Raw genomic sequence first — 18,047 nt, 5'->3', positions numbered from 1 at the left:
AAAGAGTCTGCTTGAATATCCTATTAAAATAATTCTCAATGAATAGAAAACTTCTGATTATAGATACTACTCAGCTCAGCAAAAATCTATTTTTTGACTTTTCAAACTAATTCTGTAATTTTAAATATCTGTCTACAAAAGTTATTGAGAAGTATAGGTGAAGGTATGTATTAATATTTCTGTTATGATTATGATCTCTGAGGCTTAAGATTTTTTTCCTTTTCATGAGATCATCTAAGAGTTTTCACATTTTAGTTTCTTTTAGCACTCAAAATTTAATTTTGTTATGAAGAAGGTGCTTACATTTCTTTTCTTCCATGTGACAGTTATTAATTTGGTCAGGTGACAAGATTTTATTTTTTGTGTGTCTTTATGGATTTTATATTTATTTTTCTTTAGATTCTTTGTCTGTCTTTAAACCATTAAATAATATATGCTCTCTAGTTGCATATAAAATCCTGTGGGATTTTCATTTGAATTGCATTAATTTTCCAGAACAGTTAATGGACAATTAGTTATAATTAAGTTCACCCCATTGGTGAACTTAGGGCATGTTGACATCAGGTTTTCTTATATGTCCTTCAACAATGTTTTTAAACCTCACAACGAAAGTCCTGCTTATTAATTTTTTTGGTTCCTGTTGTTACAATATTTTTTTTCTGATTAGCTTCCACTCCTTACTGGGAAGCTATTAATTTTTGTGTATTCATCTTTTGTCCTGGAAATTCACTCTCCTTTCTTGTTACTAAAGAAAACCAAATATTTTTGGCTTTTTTGTTCTTTTTCTTGTGCCCTTATTCCTTATCTTGTTTTATTGCAAGGATTTCCAGTACAATTTTGTACAGGACTGAACCTAACAGTCACAATTATCTTGCTCTTGCTTTAATAGTACTACATCTAAAATGTCACCATTCACATGATATTTACTGTATGTTTTTTTCTAAATATATTTCATAAGGTTAGAATAACCATATATTTTTTGTTTACCAAGATTTTATTTTTTAAATCAAATTTAGTGTCTATTATATCATAAACTTTTTCTAAATATCTTCTGAAATGAAAACACATTTTTCTTTTTTCCCTCAGCTGTGTAATGTAGTTAATTATACTGACAAATCTTCTTATGGTTAACCAGTCTTTTATACTAGCACTAAATCTTTCCAGGTAATATATTTTTGTTTGGTTTCAAACACATGGTTAAAAATCACAGTGCATTTAATGCAAGATGATTAGAATTGATGTATTTTACAAGAAATAAAATCATTTTCTCAGACCTAGAACTTAATTTTTTGATTACTGTAATTAGACAATATTATGAACTTTCCTTATTTCATCTATGATTTGAAATGTGAAGCAGTTTTTAAGTTGGTATAATTTAATGAAAAATATATATTGTAATTTTGGTTTATATTTTCCCCTTTTTAAAATAATTGGCTTTAATACTATTTGGTTAAGCTCTCTTAATATGAGAGATCATGTGTGTATGAGATACATACGAGATATAAATAAAATTTATTGTCATTTCATCATGTATCTTGTCTCCTAAAACAACATTTGTATAATCAGAATCTCAAGATCAGTACCCAAGTTAACTTTGCCTTCACATGTAATGTGGGCTTCCTCTTTTATGAAAGCATATTAGTAACTTCTCTGTCTTCCCATGGTTTTTCAATCAAGTGGCACAGAACTTTGTGTTGACTGCTTAAATTTGCTTAAAAACAATTTTTTAAAAGTTGTATTACTTTTAATGCAAATCCCTGTTATTAAATATCAAACAATAAGTCCATAAATTTATACAAAAGATGACTTGTTCATGTATTCTATGGGGTTTCTACATTCATTCCATTAAAATGAATGAAACATAACTTGATTTACAAAAGGATTAAAACATGATTAAGCTTCAGGAGTGATGTCATGTGAAATGCCTAGATGGGAAATAATAGATAATTTATTTTTCATTTTTTAAATATTGAAATGTTTTAAATTAAATTACTTTATGGCAATTATTTTCAGTTTAATTCACCTGACTATGATTAGAAATGAATAGATAAAAATATGCCTGGAACAACAGCTGATTTTGACTTTTATTCTTGCAGTTATATCTCTGGTGGTGGTTTGTGTAGTCATTAGTTAAGTAAGGATAACCAACTTTTGTCCAGTAATGGAAATTATTCAAATATTTAAGAAAATTAGAAAAAAATGTGCAGTATGCAAAAAAAAATATGTCATTGGATAAATTATTAAGTTTATACAATGATGTCACATTAACATTTGTAAAGCCAGAAAAAATCAGAAACCACTTTTTTACATGATGAATGACTACTATATGTTTTATTTTGTTTAATATTTTTTCAGCAAATACATTTCAGAAATTAATTGTTGTGTAGGCTTTTAATAAAAGGTATTAATATTCTTAACATATAAATATACATGTACATTTATGCATACATACTTACATGTATACCCTTTTAGAATTAAAACCAACATGGAATTATTTTATTAATACTGCTTGAATAACCTCATTTAGTCATTTTGTGCATGTAGACACACATGAAAACTAAAATATAAATACTAAATATAATTTCAAAAATTTAAAAAGTGAATCTCATACAAATAAAAAACTGAAAATAAGGGCTGAGTTGTGGCCTAGCAGTAGAATGCTTGCCTAGCACATTCGAGGCCCTGGCTTCAATCCTCAGCACTACATAAAAATGAATAAATAAAATAAAGGTATTGTGTCCAACTACAATTAAAAAATAAATATTAAAATCTGAAACTATGTCAAAGATTTTTAGCTATTAGAAAAGTAAACTAGCAAAATGGTACAATAGTTTGAGAACTTTATAAACAGTAGTTTTTATCATCCATCTCGAAAGGTTGCTGAATCATATTGCTAAGTTAGAGACAAATTTGATTAATATAATATATAGCAATAAAACAATCTCTTTTTTCCAGACAGAAAAATATGCATCTTTAGTGGACGAAAATATATAACTTAATAGTTTTCTGGTCCTAATAAAATAATAAACAGTAAGTGAGACAAAAACATATCACTGAAAGAACTGAGTTTTTGAATGTGTCTTTCAAACAATGCTCAGTAAGACATTTAAAGATGTATGTCCATGTATGGATTTGTAACAAATCCCACCAATGTGTACAACTATAATGCACCAATATAAAAATGAGGAAAAAATACAATAACAGACATGTGGCCTTTATCTTATTTTAAGGCTTTTGATAAAAAAAAAAACATTTCACAGAAAGGAAGTATTAGATCTTAGAATTTTTTCATCAGGATAATGTTTTTTTTTTCAAACCAAAACTATATTATAATGAAAAAAATCTAGATTATTTCTTCAGAAGCTTTTGAGAGATAAATTATTTGATTTTGCAAATTTATTCTTCACATTTTACCTACAATGATAACCTTAGAAAATAGAATTTTGTGCATTTTAATGTGGTGACAAAGACTTTAAGTAATATTGCCTAGCATGTGGGAGGGCCTGGGTTTAATCCTCAGCACCACATAAAAATGAATAAATTAAATAAAGGTATTGTGTCCAACTACAACTAAAAATAAACATTAAAAATAACAGCATCATTGTAATTATTGATCAAACTAGAGTGGATTCTGAATGCAGACAATGCAGAGTGTAAACCTTCAGGTTTTCTCTCGGTATTACAGCTATGATTTCAGAGACCACTCTGCTGCCATCTGTCAGACTAAGGCTCTTTCAAGGCTAGAAAGATTCCTTGGTTAAGTTATATGTGCTGGTGATGGGTTGGGGTGGGTTGAAAACCTAAAACTGGAAAGGTGACGATATTAGAAGAAATCCCTCTTTCTTCCTGCCTCCCTCCCTCCCAGCCTATTTTTTTCCTCCTTTCCTGTCTTTCTCAATTCCTTCCCTTTCTTTGTTCTTTCTTTCTAGGTTTAGGAGGCTTATTTCTTATAGCTGAGAAGGTGACTGGTGCCTGCACTAGAAGGTGAGGAGACAATAACAGCTCCTAGATTGGTGGGGTAGTGGAGTGTCATTGAACAAGATGCATAGATCATAATAAGCAAGTCAGCAAACATAAAAAAAAAAAAACATAATGGTAGGTGCTTCTCTCAGAAGAAGGTATGTATAATCTGGATTTTTTCTTGAATGGGAAGTCAAAGCAACAGAAAATACATAGGTAGAAATTTTTTCTGTGTTGGATGATAGCACAAAATGTTTTACAAGAGTCTTCTAGAGATATAATGCAATTCAATTTAAAGCAATGGGCAGTAGGGTGGGGAAGTAGATAGAGTAGCATGGATATCTGAATATTAGGTATTGACACATTATAAACTTGAAATAGCAAAAGTACTGAGACAAGAACAAACAGAAACTATATTATGGAAAAGAATTTAGCTTAAGAACAGTGGTGTTTTGAAAAAATATACTAATATTTTAAGATTTGGGATTGTATTTTTGTTTTCTTCTTTTGATTGTTTCTCTTTCCTATATTTTTAAGAATAAATCTGTATTGTTATTATATGCCATATATAGCATATTGTATCAAAGTTCAAAATCATGTGGTAACCATAATATACACACACAAACAGGCATCACACCTCACACTTTTATCAAATTCAATAATTGAAATGGGGTTTTCTTTGCTCTTACTTGTCAAAATTTAATAGTAATAAGGTATATATAACAAAAAGAGGCAAAGAATATAATCTCACTTTGCTAAGAAGATTGGATTATAGAAAGATTACCAAACCATATGCTGCTCAACATTTTATGTTTTTCTTTTTTGTCAAAGCAGATCTGGCAAAGAAACACATGTTTAAGTTTTGCTCCAAGAAAAGATAATCTTCACTTCAGCATTTATTATGCACCATGTATACAAACTGCAATGAGTAAACCAACTCACACTTTGGTTTCATGTAAATAAAACCTAAACACAAGAAAATGTAATATCTAGTAAAAATGTGTCACAAAGGCCAAGATAAGAAAATGGATAGCTAAAATATGCAATTAGCAAATTCACTGAAAGAAACCAGGAGGATTTGGAGATGAGCCATAGAAATATAATTCTATACTTTTGGCTAAGAACAACATTATACTTATAGAAAAATATAGACACATTTGGAGAGAAGTTCTGCATTTCATAAAAAAGAATGAAAGAGAAATATCTTTGAAAATAGGTGAAAGGCAGTCATATAAAAGTGTCAAATGTGATTTTTTTAAAAGGATGGGTGCATGCAATATGCTTCATGATTTTTTTATGTTTCAAAAAGTGATCATATTCTTTCCAAATATTTGAGAAAATATTGTTCAGTATTACAAAATTTAATAATTTGTAGAAACAGAGTTTCTTCATAATGGCCTAAAGATTGATCAACTTTTTCTCCAACTATAGGGGAATATATGTGTTCATTTATGGATTGATCTTTTTATCTTTTTTTAGCTTAGATACTAAGCTTCTTTGAATCAGTGCACACAAAAACAAATTGACTGTGTTGTCTAAGTGGCAAATTAGAATTAATTATGAAACTTATAGAGCTCATATAGTTAGGTTTTAGTAATGCTAACAGACTACTACCAGTAGTCAATTATTCCAAAAAGTTAATGGTTCTGCCTGTTGAGATATCATCAGAAACTAGTATGACAATAGAGGATTACTAATCAACAGGTCAGATTTAAGTGTGGCAAGATAATAGGAACATGGAAACAGTGGCAGCAGCCTCAGAGGACTGTTTTTTAAAATATTAAAGTCACCTGTAGGAAAAGGATGGAAGATAATTTTTTCTAGAGTCAGCTGTATATATAAAATAAAAAGTAGTTAACCTATTTAAGTAGTTTTTGAGCTTTTGGGATTAGAATCACCACCCGTGATGGTAATTGCCACATAACAACATCAACAGTATAACCACATCCCAGAACCTATAGAAGCACCTCAATCATCATTGAATTAAAGCAGTGGCTGCTCTAATACTGGGTCTCTACTTATGAATCACTGATGATTGCCGATAAATACCTTCTTAAATACTCAATTGTCAAATATCAGAATTTACTAAGTAATCCTTCTATGTTACTTTGAAGCTAGCTTGAAAACACATCAACCAGTTTTTACTTCTTCCTTTCATCAAGTCCTAAACTGCTCCAGTGCAAACTGTAGAAACCCTTTTTACTCCATTTCCTTTCTGACAGACATTGCAGTGACCATATGTATCTTTAGTTAAATCCAAACTACATTTTACATGTTGCTTAAACTTTGGCAGCACATCTGGGAAACATTTGTGTTATATCCCCATATGTCCTGATATGCCAGTGAAGAACAAATTATTCATTCGATCATTTCAGTTACATAAGAGGTAAATGAAAATGTTTGACAAACATGACCTGCAATATAGTGTAAAACAAAAAGAAAAAGAAAATAGTCAACAAGCACCCTAGTTGACACCAGTTTGTAGAAAGAAAAGGTATTTGTGAGGGAAAGATAAATATGATTTCAAATTTGAAATCTCATGTTGGGTTCTGCTTTCTGTATTTTCTTTTAATTGACACTGGAGCATATTCAAATCTTTGTTGTTCATGTGTATTTATATGGTGGAAGGGTGCCATCTGTAAGCTTTGAGAGGATCATGACAGCTGGTTTATTTCTAGTTTATTAATATTTTCCAAGTATATTCCATTAAATTATTTGCTCCGGAGGAATTGAGAAACTGGATGAGATTCCCTATTTAGATCATTGTATTTGATATTAATTTGGGTTGTACAGAAATTAGCTATGCAGCCTTTGTCAAGAATCCTTAATTGAGACCTTAATTTTTAGATTTGTAAAATGTGGTTATCAAATAGAGACTTCTCAGGTACAACAATTGGGTAAGATAAAATGTGAAAAACACTTAGTACAATATCTGCAAATAAAATTGCTCAGTAAGTACAACTTTGTTTTTATCAGGCACCTAATTTTTGCTATATGCAGGAATTTAAACCCTGAGAAGGTAAAGCAAATGTAAAAATCAATTAAAGAAAGACACATCTCTGATAATCACCTGATGACAAAATTCAAGATATGACAGATATTGAGAAGCTTAAATTAGCAAGATAATTATGAGTAGCATCCAGGAAATAGTCTGAAAAAATATACATATAATAATTATTCTGTATAAAATGATCTGCTATTTAATCTGGAATTTAGGAGTGCCAAGCATATGAATTCGTTCCTTCAGTCCTTCTTTGAAATGTTTCTATAGCATACAAAACAGTGAGGGAAATAGTCCATGGGAGTCTCATGTTTATCTGAAACAAAATTAAGAAAATCTGTTAGAATACTGATTGCTTTTCATTATTGAATATGTTTTCAGAATTCTTTATTTTCTGTGTCCAGAACTATACAGTAAAATAGCTTTATCAATGGCATTTTATATACCAAAAAGACTTGGAACACAGGCAGATGTTCCTAAAGAATAGCAAAGGTAATTTTACTGCAAGATAGTGAAATAAAGATAAAATCTTTGAATAATTGAGAAAACAAAATAGGAGAAACTGGTACTTGCTGAGAGAAGTTAGGTAAACTTGACATAATAGTATCCAGAAAGCCTTCTTGGACTGCAACACCACTGAGAGCAGTGGACAGCAAGGCCCCTGGACATTCCATCAGGTGTCAGACTGGCCTAAAGGTGAGCTTCATTTAGAATTTAATTGCAAGAATTCTTTCTCAGGTCATTAAATGTTTCCTTGAAGCCATCCTTTACTTACCCATATTCTACTTACAAACTATGGGGAAAATATCAATTTCAAAGTTGATCTTTCATTTTCTGAGGAAAGATTGAAACTTGCAAAGTAAAATGTCAAAGTCTCTCTTGGTCAATGGCAGACAGCACTTTTTAAATGTTATTCTCCAATAAAGAATGGTAATTCAATAAAATTATCAATTATCAAAAATTATCAATTCTTTTAAATCAGAATGTAACTTTACTCTGTTCTCTCATGTCAATGTTAGAAATCATTGCAATAAAATTCACAATTCAGATGTTTAAGTTTAAAGCAAAAAATAAAATAGAAATACACTCTTTCTGAAGATCTGTCCTGACCTAAATCTTGTAGTTTTCAAAACATCATTAGCCTAAAATTAGCACATGTGTAATTTCCAAATGCAAACATATGCAAATAACCTTGCATATTTTAGCTTCTAGGATTGGGACTCAAATCGGTCCCTGTGGTTTTAATAGTAATAATTTATATAAATTTAAAAAATAACTGTGCACAATTTTTGACAGAGTCATAGAAGTTAAAATTTTAGAGTTACAGTTTTTTAGAAAGTACAAATGCAACTTTCTAATGAGTAAACAGAGCTGTGGTTGTCCAAGGTGGGTGCCTGAGTCATTCGATGCTGTAATTATTTTTTTACCTTTGCCCAGATTAAAAAATTGCAAATTAATCTACCATAAAATTATATTCTATTGAAACTGCAGTGTAATCTGAAAAAAGAAATGAATAACTTGATCCATGTTAAAGCAAAGGGCAAAAAGGAATGGAGATTTTTCAGAGTTCAATCTGCAAGTTGTTGGGAATTCTTTCACTTAGCTTTCCTTCCTTTATGCCACAAGCAATGAGCTCTATATGTGGAGCAAACCATAGTTGTTAATTTGACTCATTTGAGATAAATATGATTTTTTCCAAGAAAGATAGAGTAGCCCCTGTATGTTATGGATTGATCAATAATATATGAGCAAATTGAGTTTCTGCAGAGTTATACAAGTCCAGGCATAAATAATGAAAATAATTTAAAACAAACTGAGATATTGGGAAAAGGCAAACATTTATGAGTCTAGGCAAGATTTGTAACTGGATATTTATTAGTTACATGTTGGCTGAGGCTGTGTTCCCATGCAACTCTTGAGACCCAAGTAGTGTTAGACATGCTAGTATCTTGTTTGGGGATCAATCCCAAGTATACCAGTGGAGAAGTTAATATATGATACAATTAATAATCAAGTTACCCCTGGGACACATAAAATAAACTTCAGAGTTGTCACATCTGTGAATGAGGAGGCTGCAGGTTTTTTTAATCATTAGTTGTGGAGTAGTCCCAAAGGTTTAATCTTTCCAGCATATGTCATCCTTCCCGCTCTTGACAGTGGCTGGAAAAAATCCTAACAAATATAGGTGTTTCCTGTACACCTGGACACACACACACACACACACACACACACACACACACACACACACACACACACAGAGAGAGAGAGAGAGAGAGAGAGAGAGAGAGAGAGAGAGAGAGAGAGAGAGAGTCTCATGGGTTAATTAGCAGTTTTAAGCAGGTTTGAATTTACCAGGTTCTATGGTACCAAGTAAGAAGATATGATAGTAATATATTCTCAGAATGTGGGAATAAAATGAAATTATGAAATATTATAGGGAGTAATAATAGGTTCCTCTAAACTATACACAAGGACGTAGCTCAGGTGAAATCTATGTACAACATCCTTTCTCTCCCTGGTTCTGCAGAGTAAACTGCATTGTCATAACTACAAGCATGGATTTAGCTCAAATGAGGTTTTTAGCCAAAATACTGAAGAACTCCTGGAAATAGAGTCCCCTTTGCAATTGAATGGATAAGGCTCTAAGAGTCTGATATGATGTTATGCATAATGTAGGTCATATTGCTAGCTCTTTGAGCTTCACTCCATGCCCACCAAAAAAAATCTCCTGATTTTAAATCAATCCCAGATAGATTAATCTATAAAGAGAAGAGTTAATACTACATACTAATATAATTTTATTTGGCATTGTAAATTAGTGAAATTTAAAAGTTGATATCATGATATTGGCCAAGACAAAGTCAAGTTCCTGGATCTAGATCATGGCAACTTCATCAGTATATTATGAGACCACCTAGTAATGCCTCTTTCAAGAACTATCTAGCCAGTATTAAGTCTGGTAAGAAACCTGCAATCCTCAGCAATGGAGATCTAGTACTCAGGTACTGAAATACAGAATAGTGGTGTATTTGAAAGATTTCTGTCAGCATACAAAGATACCAGAGAACACTACTTATGAAGGAAAATAAGGTTTATTTTGATTTATAGTTCTGGGAGTTCAAGTCCATTAATATGGACCTCTATTCATGGCAGCACATCATGGTAGGAGCATGGGCCTACCAATCTAACAGAGACTGAGAAATGGGATCTGCATATATCAGATTTACTTATGGACCTTTGGAGAACACTCATCCAACCATAGCAAAATTCTTCTTTATGTGCATTTCTATAATATTTTATTCATGTGTTTAAAAAATAATCAGGTTTCAACACTGGCCATCCTAAGAATATGTAGAATGAAATGTGCAATTCAGATTAACCCTAAGTTTAAATTAATTGGGAAAACATCCAGTTATATATGTATTCCTCAGAACTCTTACTACCTCAATTTATAGGTTTAAAAAGTTGAAAAGATATTGTATACTCTAATTCTATTTAGAGATTCAAAATATATATTAACCTTTAAAGATTTGGGATGTCTTTAAGATAAGTGTTCAACTTTAACTCAGAATTTTTCCTTTCTTCTCTAAGGCCTCCTACTTTCTTTAATGACACATTTATTAATGTCCCTTAGAATATATTAATAGATTATCATTTCCATCAATTTATTATTCTATTTAATGTGTTAAAAGTCATTATTAAAGTTTGTAATTGGGAAAATTAATCTATTTTTTTACATATTTATAAAGGTTGAATGCCTTGTGATTATTTATTTTGCCCTGGAATAATATTCAAATCAATTTCTGCTTATCTTCTTTTTACATAATGTTGGTTCTCTTAATAAAAATAGTTTACCAAATATAGAAAACTGCATTTTCATTTCTCAGATCACAAGAAAATCTTTTCCAATTCTGTGCAAATATTTTTTTTTCTGCATTTCCTAGTGTACATCTATTTGCATTGCTAGGTCAATATGCTTGAGTTGCCAATATAAACATTGAAATGATCTGAAACTCCCTCTGACAGAGAGGTTTCCCCCACTGATAGTCATTCTTCTATATTTTGCTGTGTAAAAAATTCAATTCTCTGTTCAGATATTAAGGCTTTGCCAGGGGTGGGCTTTTATGTCATTAACAAATTGTGGGTATCTCTTTCATTACCTGGAAGAAGTGAAGATAAAAACAACACCGACTCTGAAAGCATAAGCAAATAAAAAGATTTCAAAGTCTGACTGCTAGCTGAGATTTTCTTTAAGCTCAATATATATAGGCATCTAACTGGGAGTGGGGTGTGTGTAAGCATGTTTATGTGTGTATGTCACTGAGTGTATGTGGGTACACATATGTGAGCAATCATGCATACATGCCCATTAGTTTGTCTTACAGTCTTGTGTCAACTGACACCTTTTTTGCCTCTAAAAAGAGACTAGAATCTTGATTTTATAATACATTTTCTCATAGGAACAATAATTGTGAAATATCACAGTGAGTGAATCCATCATTACTAATATAAAATGTTTAAACTAAGAAGAGAGTTTATATTTGAGGGTAAAATATATGGAAAAGAGAGAGGCATTGAACTACACACTATTTTTTTGTGAAAAACCTAAATGAAATTTGAGGGTGTCTAGAGAAAGAAAAAGGAACCAAGAGGCCCAGTACTGTCAGAGTCTCTCCAGAGTTTATGTGATTGAGTGGATTAGGCACTTTCAATAATAAGACTCAGGCTTAATCTAAACTTTAAAAGGGACTTATGGAATTTGTAATAACTCTCCCTAATGTCCATGGCACTCTCATTTCCCATTTAGCTTTCTTTTCATTAGTATGTCTATGCTGGACACTAACATGTAACACATATTTTTATTTAACTACATCTCTGAGGATCTCAGAACTGTGTGGACAATTTCAGACTCCATTAAAAATCACATTTATCAGTGATTATGAAGGAGTGAAGAACTACAAAATAGGGAACAGACTGATTTTCTCAAGTTCACAGAGGGAAGCTGTAATAGACACAGGAGAATAAAGTAAGTTTTGTGATTTGATTAGCTGAAAGCTTCCTACTGCACCTTTCCAACTGGGAGACTTGAAAATAAGTGAATGATATAGCCTTGTGGGCAGGAGGCAATAGAAAGGAGTGCGGAAAATCACCTCAATCCACTGGATTAGCACTGCCATGAAATGGGATGGTCCCTGTGCATCTCTTGAAACATGTATTGTTTTCTAATTTTGGGGGGTATAATATTCATAGTAGTATCTTGTGATACTTTTTATGTCTGCAGTATTGGTTGTAAAGTCTCCTTTTCATTTATAATTTCACTTATTTGTGTCTTCTCTTTTGTACCTTTTGCTAAAGCTTTGTCAATTTTTACAAAATTATTTCAATTTTATTTATATTGTATGTTTTTTTCTAGTTATTATCATTAATTTCTACTCTTGATATTTATCACTTTCTCTCTTATTTTTTTCTTTAAGTATACCATTAGGTTATTTGGGGTATTCCTTTTCTTCCTTGCTACAAGGGATTGAACTCAGGAACATTTAGCTAATAAGTGACATTCCGAGCCCTTTTTTGTTATTTTTTTTAATTGAATCAGGATATCAGTTGCATAGGGCTAGCTTTAAACTTGTGATTCTCCTGCCTCAGCCTTCTGAGCTTCTGGAATTTTAAGAGTGAACCACTGCACTCTGCACCTCCCATGCCTGGCACTTATTTTTGGTATAGGTACTTCTTGTTAGTGATTTTCCTTTACAAAGTAATCACACTATATCCCATGTTTTAGAATATCATGTTTCCAGTTTTGCTTGTTTAAACATACTTTCGATTTTTACTTTTATTTTTTTCTTTATTCTGGAGCATAGTGTTTAATTTACACTTAATTGTGAATTTTCCAAGCCCCTTTCCTTTATCAATCTCTATTTTCAATATCATTTACTCAGAAAAGATAATCAATATTATTTGTTGAGAGCCACAGCTGAAGGGGCCCCAGCAAACTTCTAGTTTCCAGCTGATTGGCTCCTCTGTGGTGATGCTATTGGGCTGTTTCCCCGCCCTTTCAGACCATGGAGCTGCTCATTGGGGGGCTTTATTTGGCTCCGCCCATGCAAACCAGCCAATTGGCCTCAAGAGCAGGAGGAGTCGGAGGGTTGAGAGGCTTGTGGGAAGATGTGGTAGCAGTTGGGCTCTGAGGGAATTCCTTAAGAGCTCATGTGGTCTGGCATGTGTTCTAAAAATAAAGTTGGTTTCTGCTTGATAAGTGGCTCTTGAATTGTGCCAGGCCAGACTGCAGCAATCATTTCAGTTTTTTAAAATTGATTAATTCTTGTTTTGTGTCCTAACATGTAATCTGTACTTCAAAATGATCTAAGGGCATTTTAAATGACTATGTATTCAGGTGCTGTTAAATTAACTATTCTGTTCTAAAATGCACTTTATATAGAAAATTTTCTTATATTTTTCTTTCTGTGTGATCTGTCCATAATTGAAAGTGGTATATCAAAGTCCCCTACTATCATTGCATTGCAGCCTATCACCTTTCAGATCTATTAATACCTGTTTTTAATGTTTAGAATCACTAATTTTGGGTGCCTATATATTTACAATTCTTATATCCTTCCAGTGAATTAACCCATATATTTATGCTATGGCCTTTTTCTCTTGTTTTAGTTTTTTTAAAATTTAAGGTGTATATTATCTGATAAAGTATAAGCTACTCCTGTTAGCATAATTACAGCTATCTTCCTTTTCCCCACCCCTAATTTATGAATACTGTACTTATTCCCTAGAAATAGAAAGTAGCCCAAGATAAAACCTACTGGGAGTGTGGGGAAAGCAGGCCCCCATAGACATTGGGATCGCCAGCCCAGGTGCCCTCGAGGTGGCGTGGAGTCTCTGTCAGCATGCGCTGGGGAGGAGATTGAACTCCAGCCGGAAGAGTGAGGTTTGGGTAGGCATTCGGTGTTGCTGCCAGGCCTAGAGGAGGAGTCATCCCCAGGAACTTGGAGCTCACCTGGGGATGGTGGCATGTGCTCCCCTAGTACTTCATCTCTGGCCCTTGACCAGGAGTCTCCTGTAGGAAGAGGGAGTGCATGAGGAGATATCAGTATAGAGAAATGCGAGGACCTGGAGGGCCCCGGATGGCGAGACTTGTGATCCAGCAATGAATGGCCTCAGAACGAGAGCAGGGAACCTTTGGGTCCTCCTATGCAGTGTAATCAGGATGAGGAATCCTTGACTTTGCTAATTCAAGTGCTGCACATTCAGCCTCAAAGTCTTCAGTGGAATCTGAACCTCCTCTGGAACAAACTGGGCTTCTTCACACAAGACTTGGTTTATTCCTTCTTCTTGCAGTTTGCTCCAGAAAATAAATTAAGTACCAAAGAACCCGAGATCAGTGTTTCTTTAAACAATGCAGTGATAGTACTGGCCAAATCTCCACAGAGCCATGGATGTTGGCGAGAGTGGTACTATGGTTTAAACAAAGATTATTTGAAAGAAAAGTTGTTTCTTAATGAAGAAAATGTTAATGAGTTTCTTGAAAAGGTCCTGTGCTCTCCATTCACACAGAAAATGTCCCTGTCCCCACCATTAATTGAAGTTCTTCAGGTTACTGATGAGAAGATTCAAATTCACGAAGAGGTACAAGAACGTAGTAATCCTGATCAGCTTCAAGGAAAGGAAAAAATTCAATGAAGAATGTCCTCTAACTGAAATAGAAAATGTAGATCATTTTACCACCTCTACAACTGATTCTGATTCATTTATAGCAGTTAAAGCACTAGAAATAGATACTTGTGGTTCAGTTGCAGGATTTCAACAAGAGTCTCTTGATGTTTCTCAAATGCTATATGGAAAATCAAAGCAACCTGAAGCAAAAATGGAACCTGCTTTTATTAAACAGAAAGGTTCTACTGACTCAAATGAGGACAAAGATAATTTAAAAGAACAGGTAATAACCAAAGAAAAAGAAATGGATGGACATCACATATCTTCTTTACTGAACAAAACTATAGTTCACAATATACCTGATTTTGATAGCATAAAAGAAACCAATATACAAGATGGTACTGTGCATATTATTAAATATTATGTGACACATTGTGCATTAACTTTTCAGAATTCTTTGCTATATGATTTAGATTAATTCTATATTATTTTGGAAATTAAATGTTGAGTAAAAAATTTTTGGACCTAAAATAGTTTCTTTCTGTTAAACAGTAAAACAAAGGTAGTCAACAAAAAATACAACTAAATTTTGGAATTTTAATTCCAATGGGTAAACTGTATTTTTTTCCCTTTAAATAGTTTAATAGTTTAATCTTGGAGATGTTTTATAATTCATCTAGTAGATATATTTTTTGAAATAGAGATGTAAAATAGTTTTAATACAACCTGTGTGTGTGTGTGTGTGTGTGTGTGTGTGTGTGTGTGTGTATATATATATATATATATATATATATATATATATATATATAATGACTTCTGTGTTTATTTTTGCTTCTTCTGCTTACCCTTACTTTCAAATTTCAAAATAAATATTCACCAAGTTGTGTTTGTCACACAAAACAAAACAAAACCCTACTGGCCTGGAGAAGTGCTTGTCTCTGTTCTCTCATTGAGAAGATAACCAGTTCCTCCCTGCAATGGGGAGGAACTGGTTTCCCTGTTCTCTCCTTGAGAAGATAAAGAGACATGCCAGTTTCCCTGTCCCCCCTCTGAGAAACAGGAAAACTACCTGTCTCTGTTCCCAAGAAACAAACATGCCTTTCACAAGATCAGGGGATGCTCACTATGTCAGTAAAGAATAAATACACCGCTAGCCTGTGGCTCTGATTCTAGCATAGTATCACTCTCACCATGTAAATGATGACATTCAAGGGGGAATTGCTGTTGACCTCTTTCCCTTGCTGCTTCTGCCCTTCTGTGTGCAGAGCAGCCTTGTCAGACTCCTGAAAATAAACCCGCTTCTTATCTCAGGTGTGTGTGTGTGATTAGTCCTGTGCCACTTTTCTTTCAACTCCTGTTCTCTTTTGATTTCCATTGGCAAGAACATTTTATTCCTTCCTTTTCAGGTTATATATGTCCTTACAGGTAAAGAAAGTCTTTTTTAGGCAGCATATAAATTATTTATTTTAACTACTCATTTAGGTACACTGTGCCTTTGATTGCAGAGAACTTCACTTATATTTAAGGTAATTAAGGTAATATATTTAGTGGATATTTTCTATATCATTAATATCCTCATTCTTCTACCACTACATCTTTGACTATAGAGTGTCCATTTAGGAATCTTTAAGCCTTTCTTTTCTATTTGTCTTTCAGTTTGTGTGCAACTTGACCATACAGATAAAAATTAAAGGCAGTTCAAAGCAACACTATTAATAAAGCTTTCCTGAGGTGAAAGCCCAGTCATTCTAACTTTAAAGCATAGAGGCTGATTGTTGTACACATGGTTCAGGTAATTGGAAATGATTGCAGAACAGCTCACCAAAGGTGTTGAACAAAGACATCACACTTTTTACTCACCTTTCAAATCACAGTATGGGTTTCTTTAGAGAGCAGATATTCTAATAGATTTTATGTACTAATAGATTTTAAACTTAATGTGTGTATGGCCACAGAGCTACAGAATCCTGGTGTCTTTGTGAAGACAAGTGATCATGGTCATGGCTGGAAATGGAGAGAAGACCAGATATTCAAAAATGACTCCTGAAAGTTTTAGCAAACAGTACATTAAGACTGAATAAGTGGCTCTTTTAAAATTATAAATTAATCTTATCAAGAGCCAGTAAGAATGCCACAAGCAATTTAATATTTGGATCACCAGCACTTTGCTGTGCACAACATATATTGATGAGCTGCCATTTTTGTCTCTTGTGAAAATTAAATGGAAAATGTGTGTGGCCAAAAATACTAAATGGTTCAGTTATAGTAAATGTGAGCTTAGTGCTAATTAACATTCTGAGTCTTGCTTCTCATCTAATTTCAGATAACTAGACTGCATAATAAAAGAAAAACACAAAGGTTTTCACAGAAAGAGTGTATCTGAACACACTTTTTTTTTCCTTTGGACAATAAAAGAACATTTTCTTCAGACAGAGTGCTAGATTAAAAAACAAATTCATCTTCTGTTTTGGAAGAATACTCTCACTTCTACTGTGTTTCTATTTTACCTGGTCTAAATTTATACATCTATAACCATTATAATTTACTCTTATATTATTTTCTATTTGTAATATTATGACCATTATTTCCTATAATTAAATATTGTCAAATTACCTTTATAAACACACACATACCATTTAATGTATTCGTTCTAGCTATGTACCTGACAGGAGGTAGATTTCCCTAATTCTATCCAACCCTCAGTAGACCACATGGAAACTAATTACCCCCTAATTATCATTAGCTCCTAATTGCCTCCTAATATTACCATTTTTTTTGCAATTGTCACAGCCCCTAAGTGAATAATGTTTGCATAGCAAATTCTCAGCGAACAGTTTCCAAATTGAACCAAATTATGAATTTAGTGTGTTTTAAGCTCTATCCCTAATAAAAGTCTTTTATCAAAGACAGATTTTTAGAAATCTTTGAAATTTTACTCCCTTTATGTAATTATTTCTGATTCCTTATTTATTTTGAGGGGAAAATTATTTCTTTTTATCAGTTCTTGAAAATTTTTACTGAAATACAAAGGCAGACTCTATCAAGAGGATTACAGAAAGTTGCATACAAGATGTTTGCCAAAGAGTTTCAGGTGAGAAATTAATAAAATAATTAACCCAAATGTAAAGTGAATTTTTCTAATTGACTTAAATAAGAGTGCACAGAAGTAGAGGGTTGTATTGATGGAAAATCCGTTTAACAGTACACTTCTTTCTGGTGAACCTGTGGAAAACAGAGAAACAATTTTAAGTCCATCATCGGGTTTTGTATTCCATTACTACTTAGGTCTATTCATTATAATGTATTTCAATTCATGTAATATACATTCACATCAGATACAGATGAACAAATAAATTTATTTAGAATCAAAGCTTTGTCCATAGGTGAATCAATGACCAAGTAAGATACCAGTACAGAGATA

General features: G+C 32.6%; 1 pseudogene; it reads left to right on the top strand.

Moving 5' to 3' along the window:
• The first annotated feature begins 14,801 nt into the window (after window positions 1-14,801).
• Window positions 14,802-15,104, top strand: LOC144373496 (protein kintoun pseudogene; annotated as a pseudogene).
• Window positions 15,105-18,047: the final 2,943 nt, after the last annotated feature.

Source organism: Ictidomys tridecemlineatus, unplaced genomic scaffold (genome assembly GCF_052094955.1).
Source record: "Ictidomys tridecemlineatus isolate mIctTri1 unplaced genomic scaffold, mIctTri1.hap1 Scaffold_418, whole genome shotgun sequence".
In the NCBI taxonomy this organism is placed as follows: domain Eukaryota; kingdom Metazoa; phylum Chordata; class Mammalia; order Rodentia; family Sciuridae; genus Ictidomys; species Ictidomys tridecemlineatus.
Note: the sequence above shows the minus strand (reverse complement) of the source record. Positions and strands in the feature narration are given on the sequence as shown.